Below are 16,826 nucleotides of genomic sequence, written 5' to 3'. Positions count from 1 at the left end.
GCTCCATTTGTCCTCAGATACTGTCTATAAATTTTATGCTTCATTTGATGGTACTATGATAGATCCCACCAAGGTACCCATGGGAAACTAAAAAAAAAAAAAAAAGTCAAAAGATCAAGAATCAAATAGGAAAAGGGGATCTAAACAGTATTCTGTAAAAATGAAGCGTGATATGAAAAAGTAACCCAAGGGTAGATGGATATAACAAGCATAAGAAAAAATGAAATTTAGTGAAGATGAACATTTTGTTTAAAAAATGTCTAAAACACAATACCCTGAATGTTTTGTGGGTAATTGAAGACGGGTAATTGAAGACAAGCATCATATTTATCATATTTATCTTTCTATCTTCCTATTTAAAGATAATCTAGTAATTTCTCAAGTCTATGAATAAGCAAATGAGACAAAACAAAAATCTCAAATTCAAAACAAATTCAATTCATGCATAGCAGATATAACTAGTGAACATTAAGAGGATGATTAGATATATATTGAGAATTATGGTTATTTTATATTACTTAATATGCATATTAAAACTTTGAAGGGAAAAAAATTAATCCACCCCTCTATAAATTAGATTCTACTGAGAATGGGCTTTAGTCAGTACCCTCTTTGACATGCACCTGCCATATCTGCATTTATTACAGGCACATCCCAAGTGGTAGGACGCTAACCTAGAAAGCCCAGAGCCATGAGTTCAATACTCAGTGTGAGGTATGTGTGCGTGTGTGTGTGTGTGTGTGTGTGTGTACATGTGTGATTCCAATGCTGACATTGGGTGAAATAACAAACTTAGTAAAGCAGTCTATCAGGCATTATGTCTTTATGTAAATACACAATGTAACCAAACACAAACAATTTCATTTAAAAATCTCATTTTTCTTGAGAGGTCAAAGCCAAATTGATTTTGTGCTATGCCAGTCTGTCCCTGCTTGAAGCAATATAAAAATCACTTTATTCTGGCTATTTATGGATTAAAATGTTAGACTTGCTGCTAAAGAAATCCAGACTATGTGATTTCTAATGGCTACTTGTGAGATGTCAATCATAATCTAATAAAAATGTGTGTCAAAAGTCAAACCATCTAGTAGTATTAATAAAAAAAAACAACACTTCATTCCAATCCTTGAACAAGCTCCATGCAGCTCGTATATGTGAAATGATCATCTGAATTTGACATATATTTACGACTATGCCAACACATCAACGACTTCAACTTCACGCGAGGATATAGCTAGAGATCTGCTCTTTTACTTTGGGCCTCCATAACTAAAAAAGAACTTTAACAAAAATTCTGAGTTTATGGGAAAGAACCTTTCTAGAATAAACAAAACAGGGGACCCGTTTTTAGACATTTGACTGGAATCTCAGTGGGCTTCAGCGTAAGACACGCCATGCAGATGTCATTTCTCTCTGTGTCCTGTTCTTGTAATGGTAACAAGGAGCATTAGGGACCCCTGGCTCACTGCCAAGCCTGCTGACTACTGAGTACCACATCACCTCGCTACCTGCTGCTGTGGGCCTCTGCTGCTCAGATGCAGGAGGACATTTTCCTTTCTAAGTGACCAGTATTCACACACTTACACCATGGAGTTCTTTTTTTTTTTTTTTTTTCAAATTTTTATTATCAAACTGATGTACAGAGAGGTTACAGTTTCATATGTTAGGCATTGGATACATTTCTTGTACTGTTTGTTACCTCGTTCTTCATTCCTCCCTCCCTCCTCCCCCTTTCCCTTCCCCCCCCCCCCAGGTGTTCAGTTCACTTACACCAAAAAGTTTTCCAAGTATTGCTTTTGTAGTTGTTCACAGTTGTAACTACTTTCAACGTCCCATGTGTACCTGTAGCTTCTATTATTGATGATGTTCTTGTATCACCTTCCTGTGGTTGCACCTACACTATCTCTGTAATCTTATCTGAGTATATTAGAAACCGTGTATACTGGTATTAGAACTAGGAAATTGAAAGGGAATACCAAAATTGAGAGACACAGGGTAAAAAAAGACAAACAACTACAAACAACCATGGAGTTCTTGTAAATTCTCATTAGGTATTTGAGGATTCAGGTTCAAATCCAGCCCTGGGAGAAAAGTCTTTGAGACTCTTATCTCTAATCAACAACAGAAAATAAAAACAGGGAGAGGAAGTATGGTTCAAGTGGTAGAGCATGAGCCTTGAGAAAAAAATATATATGTATATATACTATGTCTATGTATATATTATATTATATTATATTATATTATATGTATGTATATATACATATGTAATCTTCATTTCACACAGGAGGCAACTGACATGAAGGATCAATCCTATAAGTACACATGCAAGGACAAAGAGCTGGCGAAGCCTTGCCATCTCCACAGCCTGACTTTTTGTTCTTCCTCATCAGCCAGAGAGGACCATACGGAGAAGAGTGTTAGCTTTGGGAGAAGAGTGTTAGCTTTGGGTAGCACTGGCTGTGTCCCAAACACAAATGGGGAGTCAAGGGTCCCAAGACTTTGGAGTGTGGGAGGAGCGTGAGATTCCACCTCAATCCTTCAAGCCCGGTACCGAATCTCTGCACCTTAACCACCCTCAAATCCACAGTCATGTTATATAGTTTACATTCTACATCCTCCACTAGCTCCAAACTCAGCTTGCTTCCTGGATCCATTTTGTTTCTGGTTCTCCATTTCATTTTTTTTAAATTTGACAGGTTGGGGAAGCACAGGCAGACTATGCTTCCAGTCTCAACATTTTGTAAACATACACATATTATATGTACATATAGATGTATCTCTATGTTGAACTTGACTCGGAGGAGACACCTTTGTCTCCAAATCTCATTTATGCCGCAGAACTAGTTCTGGCTCTATTTAAGGGGGAACGGAATTAAGTGATGAAAAACCTCTCCCAAAGGTCTTGAAGTCATAAAAGAACTTGCATATGCTGGAGATCTGCCATGGAGGAACCACGGTGTGCATAATAAGGGAGAATGTTTTCTACCCCCTCACTCTGAGCTCTGTAGAATCCCGCAGGCATTGAAGCGCACAAGCGCACCTCTGAGAGCGAATCTTCAGAGACTGTTCTCACAGGATGCGTAATTACCTTCCTGGTCCATTCATGGTTCTGTGCCTAAATAATATCGCTTGTTGCTTTCTAACATGTCTGTCTCAGTTAGTTTGTCTATTCAAAGCCTAGAATGAGCTTTTTTGTTAAAGGGAGATTTTTTCTTTTAAATTCTGCCTACATTATAAGTGATAAAACAGAGTTTTAGGGGCAAAATGATAACACATGTTAACAATGAGTGAGAAAATCCAGACAGCAGGTTTTTTTTTTTTCCAGTTGAATGCTCTTTCTATGCCAACACGTACATTTGGGTTATTGTAACTAGAGTGCTTTCTGATATTTAGTTTTTAATTTAGGAAGTCTATATAATGAAGCATGATTTTATGAAACATATAATAAATAAGATGCAACTTTCAGTACACTGTGCGGTTCAATAAGTTCCTGGTTGAATCACTTGTGGCTTTGTGGTGAAAACACAAAGTCGGTTTCTTTATCCTTAAATTCTTTCTAACATTAGCTCTTACTAGCTCATCATCGTGGATTCGGTGAGATGCTATCTCAAAAATAGAGAAAATTTTTTTTAAAAATCTCTAAAACTAAAGAGGCTAATGAAATCAGTTCTAGAATACGGTGTCCCTTAATCACTTTGTTTCTTACTGAATTTTTTGCGACTGTGGTGAAGATGAGCCCCAGTGTGGAGCCCTGTTCCACGGCTCTGAGGTCTCTACTCCAGTCCACACCATGCGTGGAAGTCCGTCCATCCGAGTGGGAAGCTTCCTCGTCTCTGGGATAAACCAGGCTTGAGATATGCTCTCGCCTTTAAACTCTATGCCAGGCAGGAGAAAGAAAGGCACAAGAGACTCCTTCTTAGGGGAGGAGCCCAGGTCACTGACACGAAGGCAGCCTTACCCCACCGGGGAGGCCTAAACACTGTGCGTGAACACCTCAGTGGTGCCCGCTCCTCCCCGAGGGTGGGGCTGATGTGCCTCAAATAACAAACCCCCGCAGACACTGCCGCTGGCCTTGCAGAGAAAGTGAATGTAAGGAGCTGCAAAGATGGACGGCAGGTGGCGGAGAAGGGCTGGGGAGCTGGGTGTGTACAGTAAGCACTTCCAATTGCAGTACTGGTAGACTGCTGACTAAAGCCGGAGATCTGCAGGCCAACTCGGCAACAGAATAGCAGTGTGTGGATTTACAGTGCCCGTCCACACTGGACAGGGCTGATACAGCGACAGCAACGCACACCCACAGAACAACACAGATGCCACTGATTCTCACCAGCATCATCAGACGGAAACAAAAGGTTGACAGGGAAGAAAGCAAGGGATGAAATAATCTAATTATCTGTTCCATGTATTCCAAAACTAAGGTTATAATGCACAAAGAGGTTTAATTAGCTAGCAACCTCTGCTGAGAACAAAAATTAAAATAATTATGCCTTTCAGCATACTAAAACACAAACAAATGTATTAGTGAATGCGGGTTGTGCGAAATATAGGAGGATTTTCTTTTATTATTATTTTTCTCCTTCTGAGAGCTTATGTTTGGTAATAGATTTATAGTGGTAAGGAAGCCATTGCTAGTCATTGTTCTAAGTGGAATACTGCAGACATATCAGTGACAGAGAGAGACAAACAGACAGAAAATGAAAGAGACAGAGGTAGAGGCAAAGGGAGTTCCAAGGCTGAAATAATGTAATATACTGTTGTCACAACCTACACTCAGCAGGAAGTTGACAAGTTATTTACTTAGAGAATATAGTATTGTTTACCCTGCTAAATGCACAGAAGCAAGGAAACTAGATGCTTGCAATATTCTGGAACAATAGGATTCAACTTTGGGCAGGAATAAAATGCCTGCAAAATGCCTTTTGCAGTCTCTCCAGCAGAGGAGCAAGCCATTGATTCATAAGAGATGCAGACAGGACTCTGGTAGAGCGGGAGTCTTTCAACCTGCATTGCTGTTTCCTAGGACCGCTGCTATGTCACAGACACGCGCAAACAGCTAGCCAAGACTGGGGCTCCCCTAAGCGTAACGTGGTTTCCGTTACACGTAGACTTCTGTGCACTCCTTCTCAGGAGCTGAATTCGACCCTTGACACATTCCTCACCATAGTTATTTCTTCACACCTAATCTGCCTGCTCCCTACCCCTAGAACCATCCTCGGTGCCAATTTAAAGTGCACGTGAAATGCAGCCTATTTTTTGTTAACTTGAGAACAAAAATCAATACTGATTTAAAAAAAAAAACATGTTATTCAGAAAAGCAAAATCTTTTTTTTTTCTTTTTTTTTTTTAGAAAAAAGGAACACGATGTCAGCGCTCATTCGTTGGAATGAGGCAGGGCTGGGGTCAATGGGTTCCTACGGCAGCAATTACAATTCTCCTGCCTGGCAACTTCCTATCATCTAATTTAAAACATCAACTAGAAAACATCTTCTCTTCATAGCCCTGATGGCAGTAATGATTGACTACATTTCCTTACCTGTTTAACATGACTTAGTCCTCCAGCTTTGGCTTCACGACCGACATATTACATTGTGTTACTCATCCAACCTAATAATCTGAAGAAACGGAAGTTCCTTCTCAAGTCCCCAGAGTCGCATCCAAAAAATCATTTGGATAACGGACGTATCATTTGAGAAGGAGTCTTAATAACCTTTATGTGTAATAGGGCTTTATTTGGGGTGGCTTTGGTTGTGGAACACCCTTGTTCTTGTCTGAATTTCCCTACCTCTCACAGACCCCAGTTCGCATGACTGAAGTGAAAAGTCAGTTGCCGCGCCACTCGAATGTGGGCTTCTGACTTAGAACCTGGGAGCAACCACAGATTCCATCTGGGGAAGAGGAAGCGTGGTGGAAAGTGGGAGTTGGCATCTGCACAGACGTGCGTGGGGACATCTCAAGAAGGCTCGATCCATGCGGGGGGAGAGTTTGATATGCAGAGATGTCTTCTAGCCGTGTGAGTGGAAGTTCCAGGGTTTGTTATTGTCTCCTCAACATGCCTATCACTTCTCTGCAAGAACTAGGCACACATTTAGCTCATATCTCTTGCTTATAAGTGAGAACTCTTATTGACTGAGCGTTTGGTGTGCTCAGGGCATGTAGACAAGGAAGACAGAGAGATTCCTGGCATTGCAGATGTATGTTTTTCTCACACAAAAGTACCGGTAATGCCTCCATTTGTTTGTTTGGATAGGAGAATATGATTCCTGGGTAGCAGAAAGGAAAGATGAAGAGTCAATTTGTTACCTAGAAAATGCTCATGAAATTTTAATATCAAGATAATGGAAGGGATATTTGAAAGTCTTGAAAATTTTGCTCCTGGGAATTAGTCCACCCTTAAATAAAAATTATGTCACTCGCATTTGTCTCTACCACATTTGAGATTAGGAAGATCTTACAAGGGAAAAAGAATTCTTACTGAAGACTACAGTTTTTCCTTAAAGCCATTCTATATCTAGATGGTCATCATTCCACTTTATGGACAATCCTTTAGTTACTTGTTTCATGTGATTACTGGATCTCCTCCTACAAAATCTACCTCCACATCTACACAGGCCAGGGTATTCACTAGAGAATGCTCTGAAGTAAAGGAAAGAAAATTAAGACATAGACGTCTTTTACGAATCTTATCATGCAATATTATGGGAGAATTAGCATGTGAGAAATACTCTTGAAAGAAAACCCATAGTTTTCTTAAGAGAGGTGAGATACAGAACAAGTGTCCTGTGGGTTTAAAGAAAGAAGAAATTCTTGCCATGTTGAGAAAGAATTGTAGATTCACTCTGAATAAAGAGTGAAGAAATAGACTATTCTCAAAACAATTTCAAACCAGCCAGTTCACACCAACACGTTGTCTTCTATTTCTTGTTCTTCACTCTAGGCAAGTTTTCATTTCCAAAATGAATCATGTTTGTCAATAACCCACGCACTTTTCTGTTTACATCAACCAGAATTCATAGTAAGCAGAGATTGCAGGGAAAACAAAAGTACTGCATATTAATACCAAGGAGCAGCACCAAAATGCAAAGAAATGCTCTTAAGGAAAAAAAAAGCACATATATATTTATAACCAAGACTCAGATATTCCCACAGTGACGGTTATGAATTGGGATTCCCTTTCATCTACACGGTCAGGAAATAGGCTGCCATTTGGATGCAATTACTGTCAAAAAGTCATGAAACATTATGGCTCTGCTCCCAAATGAACAGAAGAACTGTGATGCTCAGTATTTTCTACGAACACGAAACCCCAGGTCCACACAGGGCTCCGAGGACTGCAAATGGGCTCCCGGAGATCAAACCTATCTTAAACTTTATATAGCGTTACTTGTAACTGACATTGAGGAAGCCAAGCATGTCTTGGGCTTGCCTGAGTGGAGAACCCCTCTTGTGGACTACCGTTAACATGGTACTTTTTGAGACAGTCGCAAACGGGGTTCTTTTTTATCATTTCTCTTCCAATCTTTGTGGTTAAAGACACAAACCAAAGGGATGTTTTATAAAAATCTTTTTGTGACGAAACAATCGAGTACGATCGTGAGGAAATTAAGACGGTGAATTTGGGTTTTGTCACCTCAACCTATTTGATTTTTTTTCATAATGTCATAGAAGGGAAACGTGGATTTATATAAAACTAGTGCTATTAAATTGATGCTTACTCCTGTAATATATGCATTGGGATTCAATCATTTAATCGGATAGGGCAAGCATTGATACCTAAAGGAAGGGAAATGAGTAGGATTTCAGTTACTCCCCTTTTGATTATCTTGGTAAAATCATAAACTATCTCTATATGGCTTCAGCATCAGGCTGCAAAAGCCACTATGGCTTCTCTCTTTGGTGTTTGTCAGGAGTGCCAAACATTTATCTGCTTCCTGCTTTCTATGGTTCCCTGTGTCTTCCGGGGAAATGGCAAAACCCAGGATGTTAATTATTTCCAGAAAAACTCAAATAAATGGTTTGGATTTTTTTCCTGTCTTTGTCCTTCCCTCCTCTGAAACACGGAGGAGGTTCTACACAGGCCGTCTCTTTATTCTCTCTCTCCACGCTTGGCAAGCAAGTGGAGGAAGGAAGGACATTGCTTCTTGTATTTCCTTGATGGATGAACGGATGGAAAGGGTCCTTCTTCTAGCAGGTTCCAGCGGTCTTCACAAGACTGAATTATGGACGGTCCTGTGATACACTGATGTGCCGATGCCCCTCTCTTTCTAGGGCGAGGCAGAGGCCCTCACGGAGGAGCGGGCCGAGAGGGGGCCCACCTCCCCGGCCCAACTGCACCGCCCAAGCATTTGTGTGGCAGCCCCAGAAAAGAAAAAAAAAAAAGCATAGCTAGGAAAGAAAGCCCAGAAGTCCTTCAGGAGGAATTCCAAACAACGTTCCCCACCATACTTTTGCCCACTACTCCTTGTAGAAATACAAAGGAGAAAGGTAACGAACGGCACCTTTGCCTCGCTGCTGAGGTAGTTGCTCATTCTTAGTCAATACACAGCCTGCAGGTGTTCCCAACAGACCCTTTCTACAATGGAGACAGTCAGTGGGACTTGCTACTTGAAATAACAAGAAGGGGTTTTAGAAGAAGGGAAATATACTTACATGTAAACTACCTAAATTATATGGCAACACTAAAACAAAGACAGTACTCTCCGTGTTGCCCACAATTTGGCAATAAGAAACTAAAAGAGATTGCGACTCCGTGAACCACAAATGTTTTCATCTGAACCTGGGGAAAGGCCGGTGCCTGTAATTCTTGCTTTTTCTTCTCTCCCATGAAGGTGATATTAATAAATGCTGACGTTCCCAAGAAGGATGATAAATCCAGAAGAAATGAACTCAAAACAAACAGACAGTAATAACAGCAATAAACCAGAGGCCAGGGTAAGAGATGGCCTCACAAACGTGTTAGATGCGCACCATAAAAACAAACTCTCTTCTGAGATGCTGGATTAAGCTGACTGCCGGGATGACACATGGATGCCTTTAAGTACCAGAAATTAATTTTGAACATCTTTGCTTTTTTTCCACAATTTGATTAAAAGGAAAAAGAAACCACACAGGCAACGCTGAGACGTCAACCACGAAGCCGCTCCGGAGCCCTAGCTTCATTTCTGGGAGAAGGAGAAAGTCTCTCCAGATGGTGGACGGCTTGCTTATCATTTTACTGTGGCATGTGCTAGAAGGATTGAAACACACGCACACACACACACACACACACACACACACACACACACACACACCCCAGCACAGAAATGTCACGCAGTATGAAAGGCTTGTATGAAAGGTACTGAGCTGCCTTTCAGCAGCCGACAGTCTACAAAGGCTTTTCAAATTGTTGGTCCCTAACAGCTGCAGTGGTTTGATTCCTTACATTCAAAAGACTTTCCCTTGTATGCGATCAAAGACAGAAGCTGACTTTGCGAACCCATAAACACAACAGACAGGGAATCTGCAGGCCCACCGAGCTTCATTTCCATCTGCCTGGAGGTGAACCTGAGTCAGCCCGAAGAGCTGGGGGGCCCCCCCAGACCAGGGTACAGAGCCCCAGTGCCTCGGCTGCTCAGGGTGGTCCTGGCCCTGATCCGCCCAGAACCGGTCCAAGGGCACGACCCACAACCACAAGGTGTCTCCAATTTCTTCTAGAAGAGTCTCTCGAAGGTAATTTAAAATGCAATTCTACTCTCCTACGTTCCCTCTCCTTTTATAAAGCAGACAATTCCTCCTAACCATCATCTTTCCAGGGAAATGAACACAAACGGGTAGGATTTTGTGTGGTCTCAGGACACAAGAGAACTGGGCATTGTCCACTTATTGTCCCTCGTTGTCTACTACGTGCACTGAGGGTTAAGGAGTCGAAGTTGTTAATCTCGTGACTATGCTGAAACCAACATGGAACTGGGATGCGCCTCTGATATCGGTGGCTCGTGAGCTAGGCATTTTGGAGATGGCCTCGTGGCGGTGAACCCATACGATCCTTCCAAGGCAGCTACTGGTGTCCTGAAATCACCCTGAAGTCACCTCAACCCTTCTAGCCCTGTGGTCACAATTAAACTTGATGTGGTAAGTTGGTCCCCACTTTATTTATAAGGACACAACTTGGTATAGAGGGAGGAGAGTAATAAAATATGAGTTGAAATCTGCCAGCATGGGTACCACAGATTTTCTGCATCTGATTTCTAGAGACAAAGAGAATTGAATCCATAGCAAAAAAATAAAATAAAAAACCCTTTTTCCTTCCTTAGGTCAAGTTCTGCGAAGGCGCCACGTGCCCAGTGAGCGACACGTAACTCCTGTGGCACGGCGGGCCAAGCGCTGCCCAACCCACCACAGGGGGGTGTGCTCCATCACACCGTCAGATGACTGGGGTGGGAATAAGTATGGAAACCAGACGGGCAGAACCAAGAACCAAAACCCCACGGAGGCAGGCAGCAGTCCGACGGTCGGCAGCCGTCCTACGGTGAACCACAATCGCCAGGCAGTTCAGTTGACTTCACGTGTGAGAACGTCACCACCATGACAGAAAACCCCTCTTTCGTGGCTTGTAACTCCATCCATATATATTTTATTGCAAAAAAAACACGTTCTTTTCCTGGGAAATATTCTGCATATGGTAAACCACGAGACAGCGTGACGAGTACATTGGCAAAGCTCAGCCTTAACCGCCCCCTGCCATTGGCTCCTCCTCAGCTTCTCTGCCCATAACTCTAGGGGACCACACTGGGTGCCCCAGAATACCCAGGGCCACCCTTCCCTCTTCCAAGCCAGTGACTCCTCCGTCATAGGAACACGTCATCTCTGGGTGCATTTGTGCGTTCTGTCAAGCTACTTCCTTCCATCTCCCTTAAGGAGTCTGACAAAGGTGGATATAGACGGATTTGACTTGTCCCCTTTTCAATTTCAAGGAAGAAAATTCGACGTTCTGTCTGTACCTCAGCTCTTCACCTGTAGTTCCTGCACCCAGAAGAGTTTCAGGTTAAGAAATATCTCGAGTAGGAACCAGGTGTTAAAAAAAAAAGAATGGCATGTCAAATGGAAGCAGTAGTGACTATCTCCAAGTGTGCTGTGCGCCAACCAAACCCAAGCGTGCGTAGAGAATGATAGCAATTTGACCGTGCACGTGGACAGGAACCGCTTGTTTCGACCGGGAATGGCTCTTTAGCGTGCTTTCGGACTTGTGTGATGAGTTGTCCGTGACGTGAGGTTTTGTATGTCACCCGCAGGAAGATCTTCATGCATTGCAACTGCGAAAAACAATCCTTCTACAGAGATACGCTACAAAACCCTAGGCGGAGGGGTCATTTTCGGCGTACTGTCTTTAAGATCGTTTATGTGTTTGTCCACCGGGCAGGCAGACGGGGTGCCGTCCCTCTCTCTCAGAACTCCTGACACACAAGGCTGGAGGCCTAACTTCAGCCAGCTCCGATGTCTCAGGTAAACACATGACCTCGCCTTCAGCATTTAGAAAACAGAGTCGTCCTCCAATGGTTGTGTTTCAATTAAAGGGAATGATTCACATGAACCATTGGGTCCCTCGAGGAACATTAATGCTAATTATTGTAATTGGGTTTTTTTTTTTTTTTCAGGTAATCTACTGGCTCCTTTTATATGAAGAACAGTTTGAAAGAACTATGTTTTGTTTTGTTGTTTTCTCTGTTTCCTCATATCCTGCTCTTTGGAACTTCCTGAAATCCACTGAATGTCTGCAAAGTTTTACCGACAACCTCAGACTTCTTTGAATTTTTAAAAATATTTAGTCCTATGGATGACTCCTAGATCTTTCAAATGTTTTCTCGTCTATTTGGACAGGGCCTTTCAAACCTTCCTTGCCGAGTATATGATAATCGCCCTGCTCAGTATAACTGAGTTCTCTTCTTTTACCATCAGTAACATGTTCTTCATTCTTTCCTCCACACTGATCCTCTCTGGGATGTGATGGTGTCTACCGTCCCCACAAATGACTTTGAAGATCATTTCCTAGCTTACTTGTCTAACCTTGATCTTTGTCTCACTTCCAGATTTGTATTTCTACCCAGACATCTCTACCTAACATCCAAACCAAAGTTAAACTAAACATAATTAAAATCAAACTTCTGGTGCACTTTCATTCTCAGGCAATTCTCCCTCTTCTGAACATTGCGTCACAGGGAAGGCCCTGCTGTTATCTGGGTTCCACGCTTTTAAGTCTACAGTACAGTTTTACTCTTCCTCTCCCCTGATTTCCTACCTCTTTCTCCTTCTCTCACTTCATCATACCTCCACCCCAACCACATCTTGGCATCTCCTCTTGTCCTCCATCCCCTCCTCGGAGCCTTCCCTGTCCACCTTCAACTCATCAAATGTTTTTCCCACCTATGAACTTTCTACTCATTACCCTATTACCCTACTCGTGATTTCTCACTGTTAAATCTCCTTGAAGGCAATAACATGCTCTGCTCAATTTTATAGCAGCGGAACTCGCCAGCACATTATGCGGAGAGTGCTCTGAGTCCACTAGCTCCTGGCGAGTTGTATCTCTAAGTTTTGCATGAAAAACGACTGCAGAAGCACATTGAGTGAAGCAAGCGAAAGGAGGGGAGGCTCCTAGCTGGAGAGCAAGAGGTTGTGCTAGTGGCACGTGCATTCTCCAACTGCACACGCCACCAGTGCCACAGGCATGCTCCAACTGCACACGTTGCAAGCGGATGTGTGAGTTTTGTGCAGCAGATCCTTTTAGAGCAAATTCACACTGGATGTAGCCAGTGCTCCCACATTCTGGTACCCCGAGGTTGAACCACATCTGTTTACAGCACATTTTGCCTTTGCCATACCGGGAAAACGATCCAATTATCCCATAATCTAATAATCCAAGCACATTCAGCTTGTATGAAATCAAATCTGAACTGAAGCCTGAGATAATAGGAGATATAATATTTATACGTTCATTCACATTGGCATAAATGTTCTTTGCGGATATTCTGGATACACTGTGAATGCTACATTGGAATATAGGAACTGTATCACTTACCTCAAGGCAGATACTGACACTGTCAAAATGACATTTCCATTAAATTTCTCTCTCTCTCCATATACATATATATCCATATATATATATATGCCATATAATCAAGTAAGCATCATTTTTGCTTTGGCAATAGGTTCAAGGATGAAATCGTAAATTCTCTGTACATCATGAGCTGAACTCGATGACATAAAAATTAATACACAGAAAACAGCACAGGTTCTTTAGGGGTCTTTGTGCCAAACCGAGATGTCCAAATGGACTCTGCTGTCCCTCTCAGTCATCTCCGAAGCCCGGCCACACGCCCAGGCCTACAGGACAACACAGGACTCTGCCGCCTGGGCCAGCAGCTGAGACACACAGAGAGAGGGGTCAGGGAAGGGGGGCGGGGGGGGGGAGGGCAGCACCTCTGCAGCTCACTTCCACAGCAAGGCTGAGTCATGTCCCCAGACTTCCCGTGTTCAAGGCTAGATGACATCTCCAATGAGGAAGGTAGATTTTAAGTGCTATGCATTCCTGAAAAATATGCATAATCCAGGTCTCTCCACGGTGGGGGACAAATCCTGCTCTCTGTCTGTCTGACGTGTGTGTGTGTGTGTGTGTGTGTGTGTGTGTGTGTCTGTTTGTCTGTGTCTGTCTGTATGTCTGTCTCTCTGGTGCTTCCCAGAAATTGCAGGCAGGCTCATCAATCGTGCTTTGAGGGATTTCCCTGTCAGTGACCACTGCAGCAACATCTGAGCCTTCCTTCCCTCTCTCCCTCCCTCCCAGGGAGCAGGGATGCTGGCTTGTCCTGCATCCTCCATCCACGGCGTTCTGTATCCTCCCGGCCAAGCCGCCTGCTTGTGAGCGGAATGTCTGAGGGTCTGGCGATCGTGACGCAGCCCCAGCACCGTGAACACCGTTACACCAATGATTCTGAACTTCCTCTGTAAGGCTGCTATGCTATTCGCCCTCCAACTCCGGCTCGTTATAAGATAAACAGATTACCACTGAGGTTTCCCTGAGCCCACTGAGACAGCTTTGTGCTTTACCTAAAGTTATTCAGCAAGGTAGGAAAGAAGACTGCGTGGGTACAATGAGAGACGCAGACAGAGACAGAGAAAGAGACACAGATGAGGTGGCGGGGAGGGGAAGAGAAAAGGCTCGTTGTATGCAGCCAGGCGTGGTGGCGCACGCCTGTAATCCCCGCTGCTAGCTACTGGGTAGGCAGTAAGCAGAGTTCAAGTCCAGCCCAGGAAAAGGGTAAGACCCTATCAGAAAGAAGAGAAAAACACCTCACGGCAAAAGAACCGGAAGCACGGTTGAAATGGTAGAACGCATTGCCCGAGGAGGGGTCTCAGAAATCGCTTTCTGTGTATTTGTTGCACCGCTTTAGTGCCGAATAAAGTATCTCGCAAGTCATCCGGCCGGAATCCGCACTCACACCTGGGCGCCTTGGGCAGGTCTGTGGTTGTGTGCAGAACCCTGCCACCAGGAGGCAAGGGGCCCCCGGAGGTGGAGGTAGGGGCCTCTCTCTGCGCGCTCCGTCTCGCAGTGTCTTGTGCCCTAAAACTCACAGTGTAGACGCACAGGTGTGCAGGTGCCCCCCAGACTTCGAGGCCTGAGTCTAGTCTTTTCTTACCTAGTATACTAGATCAAACTAAATAAATAAGTGAAAGGTTTGGAAGAGTCCGTCTATGGAAACGGGCAGGAGATAAAAGTGCCCCGTGTGTTTTCTGAGGCTATGTTCGAGAATCCAGGCCAGCTCTGTGATGGATTTGTGCAATTACCAGCTGTGAAGGCTGCCAAGCCCCACCTTCCCCTGAGATCCAGAGGGTCACTTTTTAATGTAAACTAAGCTGTTATCACCTAGCAACTTGCTATCAGTTCCAATGACCATAGTTAAATATGTGTTAAATGTAGCAAAAAGTATACGCTAGATCTGATATATGCTATGAAAATGAATGCTACATGGCTGTAATTCTAAATAAATTATGCAAGAATGTACATTGTCCTATGTGTAAATATATAAAATTGATATTGTATTATAGGCTATGTTATGTGCATTATGTTATGATTATATATTTACATATGATACCTTATAGTTATGCACATGAACATGTTTGTAATATAATATTGTGTCTTACTAATCTTTTGTGAATTGGCTAAAAAAAGTCAGGCTTTTCACTAGTTCACTTGTTTTTCTAACTTCCAAATTAATAGGATCTAATGAAAAAATTTTAAATGGTTCAATATATCTCACCTGTGACCTATATTGATGATTTTGATAGGTTAGGTATTGTTTTTGTGGTAACCTAAGTTGTCTTTTATAAAAATAAATCTGTTACAGAATATGTTAAACTTGCAAACTTTAACCTGACTTCATACTTCTCCAGGAAATCCGTAATCCTCTCAATTTCAGTTTCCAGGATAACTGAGATTGTAGGTCTAAGCCTCTGGCATCCTGCTTAATGTTTGGTATTATGTGATTCTTAAGTCTTCAGTATGTTAGAGATAGCTTTTGAACTGTTACACGGAAACTATTTCCAATGTGATTTCCAGTCAGTGTGTTGTGTGTCTTTAACATGTGGACGATTGCTGATATGATTGCATAATCTCAGCTCACTGTCTCAGAATGAGTGGCAACTGGTCTCCCTGCCCCGGTAGTCAGTAGATGAGGACTCAGGTCTACGGTAAGTGCTAGCAACACCGCAGAAAACAAGCCATAGACCTTCACGTGGGCTGATGTGGACCCAAATCCTGGGTTTCTGGTTCTGTGCAAAATTCAAACTTGGGCCTGAAAATATTGCTCACTACACGTTGACTGTGTATGAATGGTGCCCTGTGTCTGTGATCACTGTGGTCATTCTTAGGAAGCCAGGGTGTTGATTGGCTTGACACACCAGAGCTACCAAAGGAGTCTGGGCACAAAGGAACGGAAGACTTCATCTTTCCACAAGAAGATGCCCGGGAATTAGGTCCCTGCCTACTCTGAGGAAATTCCATGCCTGAGTTACTGAGGTAGCCACAGTATCAAAATCGCTTCTCAAAGGTCCTCTTGCTTGTCTGTGACAAAAATGTGGTGTCCCGAGAGTGGATTTGAGGCTCTAAATAGGAACTGCAATGTTGCAGGACATGTAAAAACAATCTTCATTTCCTTAGAGAATTCTCCCTCCGGCACCCAGTACTTGGACCCGCTGGACTTCGTAGGATGAGGAAAATGAATGGAGAAGGGAAAATAGGAAGTGAGAGGGCTGGAAGCTGGCTTGCTCTGATGGGTTGTTCCTCATCCACCTTCTCAGCATTCCCTCGCATTCCCGGTTCCTTCTATGGCTTTTCCCACCGTGCTAGGTAGGTAATATGAATACACGTACAGCGATGTGCTTGGGGTATGAGTGTCTTGCAGGGAACACATCCACCGTGTTCTCTTCCACCTGCCTTTATGTCTGCTTGGCAGTGAAGCGTAGTGAGTGGGTTTGTCCTCTGTCCAGTGCTCTGAAACACCACGGGCGCTAAAATAATGTCTAAGCAAAGAGCCAAGCCCTCTGGCAGCTGGAGCGAGCTTGCCAGGAGCCGTCTCGCTGCCCCAGATTTCGAGGCGGAGCTCCGTAGTCCTCTCTTCGCCATTGCTAGGGCTCGGCTGCCATTGTTCTGGAACAGACCTAACCCCTCCCCACTTCCTCCAAACGTCATTACAGGATTATTCACCTGCAGATCTAGGCCATACCGTCCACAAAGGGACCCCAGAGAGGCTTACAGAAGGTGAGAAAGAATCTGGTCTTTGTTTACTTCAACCCAAATG

General features: G+C 43.3%; 1 protein-coding gene across 2 annotated transcripts in view; it reads right to left on the bottom strand.

Annotated features, from left to right (window-relative positions):
• Nalf1 (NALCN channel auxiliary factor 1) overlaps positions 1-16,826 on the bottom strand; it is a 425,631-nt gene that overhangs the window by 315,426 nt on the left and 93,379 nt on the right. The gene's annotated exons all lie outside the window — the stretch shown is intronic.

This window comes from Perognathus longimembris, chromosome 3 (genome assembly GCF_023159225.1).
Source record: "Perognathus longimembris pacificus isolate PPM17 chromosome 3, ASM2315922v1, whole genome shotgun sequence".
Classification (NCBI taxonomy): Eukaryota; Metazoa; Chordata; class Mammalia; order Rodentia; family Heteromyidae; genus Perognathus; species Perognathus longimembris.
This window is presented reverse-complemented; position numbering and strand designations above follow the sequence as displayed.